Raw genomic sequence first — 10,032 nt, forward strand, 5'->3', positions numbered from 1 at the left:
ATAGTCCTGGCTCAGTTTGTGAGACATACTCGAAGAAATCCTCAGAAATCACCAGCTGACCCAGTGCCTGACCCTGAGAAGATCGTTAAGCAGAAGAAAACATTGCAGAAAGGAGCATCAGGATCAGGTAAGCCCAAGAAATCTTATGTATCTCTGCAAGAGAAGGTTATAGTTGAGAATATACAATTTGAAGATATAGAGCCTAGTATTGCTAGTGAGGAAATTCCTTCAGAGATTCATACAGCTCCTGGTTCATATAGTTCCCATTTGGATCTAAGTCCAAACAAAGCATCCCATACAGTCCATAACATCTCATTTTCCCTGTCATTCATTGCATTGTCCCATTCTACTCAATATACCAGTATTCTTCCACATACCCCAGTCATGGCAGGCCACCAAGCACCTACGAAGATGGAAAGATATATAGCTTCCAAGTATGGACCCCTGGTCTTGCCTGTTCCTTTGAATGCCATGCCTGCAGGGGAGTATCAGAAATACATGCCTAAGTTTACTGGTACAGAGGGAGTAACAGCTGAGGAACACCTTGAGTCCTTTTATAGTTATGCTGATAACTTGGATATAAGTGAAAATGATGTGTGGATGAGAGTTTTTGTACAGAGCCTTGATGGAGAGGCTAGAAAGTGGTTCAGAGAATTGCCCCTTGGATCTATTGCTGATATTGAAGCCTTAGATGAAGCATTTTTGAAGCACTGGGGAGATAAAAAAGACTTGTTGTATTACCATACTGAGTTTGGTAACCTGAAGAGGGAAAATGGGGAATCATTGCCTGATTTTAATAAAAGATTCAATTGTATGTATAGTAAGATACCAGCTAAAGTAAAGCCTACCCCCACCTCTACCAAACTTGCTTATGCCAGTTCCTTTGACTCTGATTTCTGTTTGCTGTTGAGAGAAAGAAGATGTGCTACCCTAGCTGAAATGCAAGATGCAGCACTAGAGGTAGAATCTAACATTATGGCTGCAGAAAAGCTCAAAAGTCATGCTAATAGAAGGAGGCAGAGAGGTGAGGCTTCTTCTTCCTCTGCTTCATATTCAGAGCCCAAATTAGACAAAATGACTAGAATGATAGAGTCATTAGCTACTGAGATATCTAAGCTGAAGGTTGAACAGAACTCAGGAAAGACAAGGCTCCCAAACACATTTGCTCCAAGAAACCCAAATCCGTTCAAAAGAGCAAATGAGCAAATGCAAACCATTCAGAAGGGTAAAGAAGCTAACAAAGATCAAAAGGTTAAAGCTCCTTTTCAAAATATGGTCATGGAGGAGGAGCAGATTGAAGATGAGGATGAAATTCATTGTATGGAAGATAAAGGCAGTGTTGTATTTTAACATTGGTTGCATACAAAGAATATTTGTTGCAAGAACAAGACAGTCAAAGGTGGGACAGAGAGGCTGTTCTACAAACTGAGGAGCAACAAAGATATAATCTGAGGTCAAATGCAAATAATGTCAAAGAGAGTCCTGCTCAAAGAGCTGTTGTCCAAACAGAGTCACAGAATAGAAAACAAAGAAGACTAGCAGCTCATCCAGTCATCCTCAAAGCACCACTTCAAGAGGTAAGAGGTTCTGACAAGTTACCTTCCCCTTTCAGCCTTGAATCAGAAGTCCGGATGTTAAAAATATTTGTGCCTCTGATAGAGTTGGTAAAGAGTGAAGTGTTTAAAAAGCCTATCCTTGAAGCTCTTGAGTTGAGATCCACACAAACCTCCACTGACTCTGTCAATTTGCAAGATAATAAGCCTGCAGTTGTGCTAAGTCCAATGACTAAACCTGCTAATGATAATTCTCCATCATTTATGTCTCCTTGACCATCCATGACAAAATCCTCCACAATTGCCTGCTAGATACAGGGGCCAGCCACAATCTAATGCCTAAAGCTGTCATGGAAGAGTTAGGCCTTGACATCACTAGACCAGATCATGATTTATTCTCATTTGAATCAAGAAAGATGAAATGTTTGGGGTTGATTAAAGATTTAGCCATTACCCTAACTCAGCTGCCCATGAAGAGTATGATGATGGATATTGTGGTAACAGATGTCCCTTCCAAATTTGGCATGTTGTTGTCAAGAGGATGGATTAAGAGACTAGGTGGGACATCGCAGAATGACCTATCTTATGCCACTATCCCAATTTTTGGAGGAGAAAGCAGGAGATTATACAAAGAAGCACAGTTGGCATATATCATTAGTGATGAGAAGAATCCTTCTAATCATCCTATTTATCCTGTGGACACTGATTTTGGAGCATGTATCCTCCAAATTGAAGAATATCAAAAGGCCTCGTTGCAGCTCAAGAAACCAATTGTTCAGGCCGAGGAGGAGCAAGGAAGTCAGGTTTGGGAGATGTTCTTTGATGGAGCATGTTCCAGGGAGACTGCAGGAGCAGGGGTGGTGCTGATATCTCCAAAACAAGAAAGCACACATATGTCTTTTAAGCTGGCTTTTCAAGTCACTAATAATATAGCAGAATATGAGGCTCTGATATTGGGCCTTAACGCAACAAAAGATAGAGGAATCAAAAGCATAAAAGTGTTTGGAGATGCTAATCTAATCATTCAACAAGTAAATAGAACATTTCAAGCAAAGCACCCAAGGCTGAAAGCATACAGAGATGAGGTATGGAGACTCAAAGATTCTTTTGATAATTTCTATATTTCATATATCCCTAGAGCCAAAAATCATCTTGTTGATTCCCTTGCTATGTCTGCTAGCATGTTTATCCCTCCCATGCCTCCCAGACTAGTTTATGAAGTCCAAATGAAATATAAACCATCCTTGCCTGATATTGTCCAGCATTGGAAATTTTTGAAGATGGTGATGAAGTGAACAGATTCTTGCAAGTCGTTGATGAATTTTTTGAAATGCAAATTGACCAAGAGAATGAAGCCTTGCAAGAAGGCCCCCATTTCCAGCTTAGAAACAAAATTGGCAAAGATAGCATTGTCCAACTTCCCAACAATCATATTCCTAAGGGTTTAATTCCGTTAGAAAGATTGTTTGACCAGAACGACGTGCCCTATAAAGCTGCCCAAAATGAAGATCAGTCTGCAGTCTATAAGCATAATATAGGGAGTCCAAGTCAGCCTAGATACATAAATATATCCACCCATCTATCTTCTGACCAATGTTCTGAATACTGCAATTTAATAAAGCAGTTTGCTGATGTTTTTTCCTAGGAATATAGTTACCTGAAAACATATGACAAAAAGATTATCTAGCATAAAATTCCTCTAGAGAAAGACACTATCCCTTTCAAGCAGAAGCTGAGACTAATAAACCCTTTGCTCCTTCCTCTGATTGAAAAAGAAATCAAGAAACTGTTGGCTGCCAAAATCATAGTCCCTCTCAGATATTCAAAATGGGTAGCCAATTCAGTTGTGGTGAGGAAGAAAAGTGGAGAAATCAGACTCTGTGTTGATTTCAGAAACTTAAACAAGTGCTCAAAGAAAGACAATTATCCCCTACCCAAGATGGAGCATTTGCTGCAAAAAGTCTCAAGAGCCAAAGTGATGTCTTTCCTGGATGGATTTTCAGGATTTAACCAAGTTGTTGTACATCCAGATGATCAAGAGAAGACTACATTCACCACTCCTTGGGGCACTTTTATGTACTCCAAGATGCCTTTTGGGTTGATGAATGCTGGAGCTACGTTTCAAAGAGCTATGGATATAGCATTTGTGGGAGAGAAGGATAAATTTGTCCTTATCTACCTTGATGATATAACAATATACTCTAGTAGCCATCAAAACCATTTGCAGCATTTAAAAGAAGTGTTCCTGAAGTGCAGAAGATTTGGGATTTCAGTCAATCCTAAAAAGTCACAGTTTGCTTTAGATGAAGGCAAGCTATTAGGACATGTTGTTTCTACTGCAGGTGTCTGAATTGACCCAGAGAGAGTAAAAGCAATACAGACCCTGTCTGTCCCGAGATCAAAGAAGGACATTCATTCCTTTCTGGGCAAGATTAATTTTGTGAGGAGGTTTATACCAAATTTTGTAGAACTTGTGAAGCATATTACCTCCATGTTGAAAAAGGGGTCAGAAATCAAATGGACTGATGTAGCAAGAAAATCCTTTGAGTCCATTAAAAAAGCTATTATGGAGGCTCCCACTTTAATCAGTCCAGATTATAGCAAGGAGTTCCATATATTTTCTTTTGCCTCTAATGACACCCTTGCAATAGTTTTATTGCAAGCAGATGAAGAAGGCTCGGAGCATCCAGTGGCATTCTTCAACGAAACCTTAATGGATGCTAAGCTAAGGTATGATATTATTGAGAAACAAGCATATGCTCTTATCAAGTCTTTGAAAGCTTTTAGAGTCTATATTCTGTATTTCAAGATAATTGCATATGTGCCCTCTACTTCAATAAAATATGTCCTAACACAGCCTGATGCTGATGGAAGAAGGGCTAAATGGATTGCAAAGTTGATTGAATTTAATATATAACTGAAGCCCACCAAGCTTGTCAGAGGTCAAGGCCTTTCCAGACTGTTAGCTGAAGAAAATTTCAGAACATTGGACATAAATCTCACAAGCTCAGATGCAGAAAAGGGTCAAACAGAAGAAGAGGAAGCAGTTGAACCAGAGAGAAAGCAGTCGGTGGTAGAAAATATAGCTTCTTGTGATTGGTACTCTACAATAGCTAATTTCTTGTTGAAGTTAGAAATCCCTCCAGGATCAAGCATAAGTCAAGCCATAACTATTAAGCTTAGGGCAGCTAAATATTGCATTAATGAAAATCTGCTTTATTGGAGGGATCCGTGTAGAATGCTTTTGAGGTGTCTGGACAAAGAACAATCAATGGAGGTTATGCAGCAATTTCATTCCAGCATGTGTGGAGGACACCATTATTGGAAAACCACTGCCCACAAGATCCTCAGAGCCAGGTACTATTGGCCCACCCTGCTTTCTAATGTATTTTCATTTGTTAAATCTTGTGACAGGTGCCAAATATTTGAAGGGAAACAACAATTGAAGTCCCTGCCCTTAAAACCAATACATGCAAAAGGACCTTTTCAACAGTGGGGCTTGGATTTTATTGGAGAAATCAATTCACATTCCAATGGCCAACACAGATGGGTCCTAGTAGCCACTGATTATTTCACTTAGTGGATTGAAGCATCCCGACCAGAAAGGTTGATCATAATGTGGTCATGAAGTTTTTGACAGAGCATATCTTTAACAGATTTGGTTGTCCACATAAATTAGTCACAGACAATGCAGCAACCTTTAGGGCAAAAGAATTGATGGATATGTGTGATTCAATGGGCATTAAACTGGTTCATTCCACCTCATATTATCCTCAAGGCAATGGTTTAGCAGAATCTTCAAACAAAAGCCTGATCAGGGTAATTAAAAAGTTGTTGAAAGACAACAAAAAGAACTAGGATTCTAAGCTCAGATATGCATTGTGGGCTAACAGAGTGACCATTAAGAAGTCCACAGGAAATTCTCCATTCAAGCTGGTATATGGCACCAAGGCTGTGTTCCCAATTGAGTTGATTCTCCCTGTGGCAAAGTTCCTGCAAGAAGAACAGAATGATGAAGAAGACATGGCAAAAAGGATCATTGATTTAGTGGAGGTACACCAAATCAGAGAACAGTTGGTTGAAAAAGCTGCAGCACATTAGAAGAATATCAAGGAAGCTTTTGACAAAGGGACAAAAACAGATAATTTTCAAGTTGGAAATTTGGTTCTGAAGTGGGACACACTAAAAGAAAAAAAAGACAATCATGGAAAGTTTGATGCTTTCTGGCAAGGCCTTTTATCATTTCTCAGATTCAAGGGAACAACACCTTCATACTGAAAATTATGGGAGGAGAAGTAGTTTTTGATGGCCCAGCTAATGGGAATTTTTTGAAAATTTATGTGATTTAAGGTCTTTTGGCCTTAAAGTTGTAAATATTTGATTTTATCAGTTTTAGTGTAGGTTCAGTCAGACTCCATGCCCAATGGAACACTTGGAATTTTGTTAATTTGTCTTCATCAGAAAAGCATTGATCTGCAAGTTCTTGAGACCTCACAGGGAGGATCTCATCCCCAGAAGGAGCCAGTGTTGGCTCTGCTACATACTTCAGCATTTAGAGGACCAAATACTAGCTTGGCCGTGTGTTTATGCAAAAAGGGAGCTCGCAGCAGTCTGTTTCCTTCTTCTCCTTCATTTTCCTTATACTCTCATAGCCCTCACTATCTCCGTTGTCCTCCAAAAAACTGGTTAAACCTACTTTCCCTCAGGTCCCTGGGCACAAAGTTTAAACCCATAAGACCACGATCACATGACCGTGCACTTTTCACCCATCATTTCCCTCTCACAACAGTCTTTAAAACAGTTAATCCCTTTATCGGGTCCGAGCTTTAGTCGCTATCACAAATCGCATCCATGTGTATAAGGCTACACCCCTTGACTTCCGCCAATGCGATATTGTGATGCCCTTCATCAGTCTTAAAAACAGTTAATTCCTTTATCGGGTCCGAGCTTTAGTCGCTATCGCAAATTGCATCCATGTGTATAAGGCTACACCCCTTGACTTCCGTCGATGCGATATTGTGATGTGATCTAATCTCTATCGCAAATCACCCGAAGTAAAGGCATAAAGTTATCAAAGGAAAAAGCCGATCTGATGACTCCCATCACACCCGATAAAGTGACTCATCCAATCACTCCTCCGCCATCCAATCAGTCCCGACAAGATCCCACGGCCCATGCCCATTTCACTCTCATATCTCCCGCAAACCAATCTTCGCCGTTCATACGCGCGATTATGCGCACCGACGACTGCATTCGCACATACCCGCACAAGCTACCCGCGCATTAACTCGCGATAAAGTGGTTTTCATCTCGTCACATCTGCCACGCGTCACCCAATGATTGTGATCGCTCGCCCTTGTACGATTACCACTCACCCACCAAAAGCGGTGTGATACATACCACTTACCGCCCATTTTACCGTCCCCGCTCGTTATCTCCTGTGCTACTCTTCTGCCCGATGGCCATCGGATCTGTCCACCCATGATCTGACGGCTCACGTTTGTTTGATCTTGTTTCTGCCTGTTTCCTCCCGATTTCTCCCGTTGAACCATATCATCCATCTACATTATACAATGGTTGATATTTGTTCCCGTCTTGCTCATTCATCCGCCATGCAGTCTTCACGTCCATAGCCTGTCCTGTGCATCCGAAGGAAGAAGGAGGCTAGTATCCAGTACCCGGTGCATTTGCTCCTCAACAACTGCTTTCAAGAGAAAGAATGGCCGAGAAAGAAAGGACCAGCCTCGAGCAGGTAAACACAATTAGCAGTTATGGAATTTCATCCATATTACACTCCACCTGCTCGAGAAGTACATCAGAGCATCAGAAAAGATCAAATTCATTCATTAAAGCAAGCAGATTGTAACAGAGACTCTTTCAGAGAGTTAAAGTGGTTGGTGGTCAAGTATGACCCCTCCACGCATAGAACAGCAGCATATCTTTGTAATCAAACTCCATATATACCCAGAACATAGATGTAATCAGGGTTGATGGTTGTTGTTTTGATGTAAGGTTCAACTTCTGGAGACTATAACTACTTTTATACTTGTAGCGTCTGGTCTTCATTTTCAACTAATACAGGCTTCTTTTGTTGTTAATTGCTCACTTTCCACTTCTATTCTCTTCTAGGATGCGCCTGTTATGCAGTTTTCATGTACTCTGGATGTTTTGCATTAGAGGAGCTGTCATCTTACCTCTGTGTTGAAGTCTAGTATGTTTTGTTGAATGTGTTATGCAGGTTTTTGTTAACTTAGTGCCAGAGAGTTGTCATCCTGTTTATGCATTAGGAAATAGATTTGCAGACCTTTTTACTGGTTGCAGCCAGCCATCACATGGTCATGTGCATCTACTGGTGTGGTCACTATTCTCCATGTTCACCTAATTCCTTAAACTGTGAGTAATTGGTGGTCTAAAGCCTCGTAGTCTGGGGTGTTCACCCATGTATGGAGTTAAGCATAGTAGAAGTGGGTATCTGGTTTGAACAAGCATCATTCCTTCCATTCATCCATTTCCAACATTTAGTTGAGTTTTTTAATGTTCTCGAGCATCTCCGAAATACAACCTAAGAGAGTTTCTTGGGGTGATAATAGTTCCTTAGAGTGAACAGCAACTATTCCTTGAAGGGAACAGTAAAAATCAAATGCATACGACAATGTTGTTCCTTAGAGGGAATGGTTGTTTTTCCTTAAATGGGACAGCACGAAAATCGAATATACAGGGAACTATTGTTCCTTAGATGGAACGGCAGTTGTTCCTTACAACGAACAGTAGTTGTTCCTTAAATGGAACAGCAAAAGCAAGTACACACGGAACTGTTGTTCCTTAAAGGGAACGATAGTTGTTCCTTAGAGGGAGCAGCAACTGTTCCTTAAAGGGAACAACACAAAAATCAAATATGCAGGAGAATATTGTTCCTCAGAGGGAATGGAAATTGTTCCTCAAAGGGAACAACAACTATTCCTTAAAGGGAACAACATGAAAATCAAATATGAAAGAGATTTTTGTTCCTTAGAGAAAACGACAGTTGTTCCTTAGAGGGAACAACAACTGTTCCTTAAAGGGAACAACACGAAAATCTATACACAAAATTTTTGTTCCTTAAAGGGAACGACAGTTATTCTTTGGAGGGAACAACAGTTGTTCCTTAAAGGGAACAACAAAAGGAAAAAAAAAAAAAAAAATTACAGTTTATACAAGAAAATTCAATCAAAATAGAAAGAAAAATTATATAAAAATTTCAAAAACAAATGAATTATTCATTGGGTCAATGTTGTTGCCCTCCTCAGAGAGAATTTGTATGGTGGAATATTGCCATAACTTTTGGCAAAAGGACTCCCTGGTAAGTGGTTTGTGATAAAGTCATACTCGATGTCCATTCGCTTTAAAAGAGTAGCCAGACCCATCAATGGTGGCTAATGTGATGGTGCCATTATCATGCACCTTTTGTATCTCATAAGTGTTATAGACATTTTTGTGCCTCGCAGCATGGAGCATGAAATGTCGATAATTACAGGGATCCTCAGTCCCTAAACATGTTGTTCTTACCCCTAGAAGAACAAGGTCAGCAAACCACAGCACTTCCCATCAGTTCTCCACCTGAAAACACTCAGAAACAGGCTATTTTTGGATCATGTCAGCTGCTCCACTGAGCATCTGTGCTGGAATGCAACTGCTCCTCCTTGTACCTGCGCTGTAAGTCAAATCTAATGAAGGCTACCTGCGCTGGGCGAGATTGGCCAAGTGGCACAGTCATTCTGCAAGGTGTCAATTGCCCAGGAAGCTTCCAAACTGACACTTGGTTCATGGGATTCGCCCTGTGATGAGTAAGAGGTACTTGATCTCCATGTGTAAGCAAGGATCTCCAAGTGGACTCAAGAACTGAAGTTTAACTGAAGAGGGAGAGGACACTAGTCAGCTTCATGCCAGCCTCAAGCTGACTCATCCTCTCTTCTTCTCTCCTATATATAGAGCTCTTCTATGAGGTCTAAGGAGGCTGGAATTTTGTGCAAAGCAAGGAAGTGCTGTTGGTTTACAGTTAGAGCTATTGGGTGATTGCTTTTATAGAGGTGAAGAGGAGACTTCTTGCTGCTGGGGAGGTGCTGCTGGATTGGAGCCATTGATGGTTGTAACCTTCTCAGAACCCTTTTACTTCTATCAATAAAGCTTTGAATGTTCTCCTATATACTTGTATTGCATTGATGTATTGTATTTACTTGTATATCTGATTCACTCTAATCCATGCATCAGTTATGAGTACATGTTTCTTGTAGTTTCCCTCTCTTGTTTGTGCAGGATCTGTGTGTAGCTGGGCCGGCAAAGGGAGCAAGGAGCTGGGAACAAGAGATAAAGAGAGAGGGCAGGATCGACAAAAGCGAAAGACACCGGTTGGTCAATCTTTTCTTCCTTCTCTGTACTTTCATAAAGGAAAATAATCAAAGCTTTACTTTCAGTTGTTGCTAAGGACTGTCACCCTTAGAGT

This window comes from Pinus tabuliformis, chromosome 8 (assembly GCF_031772625.1).
Source record: "Pinus tabuliformis cultivar Carrire ecotype Pingquan chromosome 8, CPIR1, whole genome shotgun sequence".
Classification (NCBI taxonomy): domain Eukaryota; kingdom Viridiplantae; phylum Streptophyta; class Pinopsida; order Pinales; family Pinaceae; genus Pinus; species Pinus tabuliformis.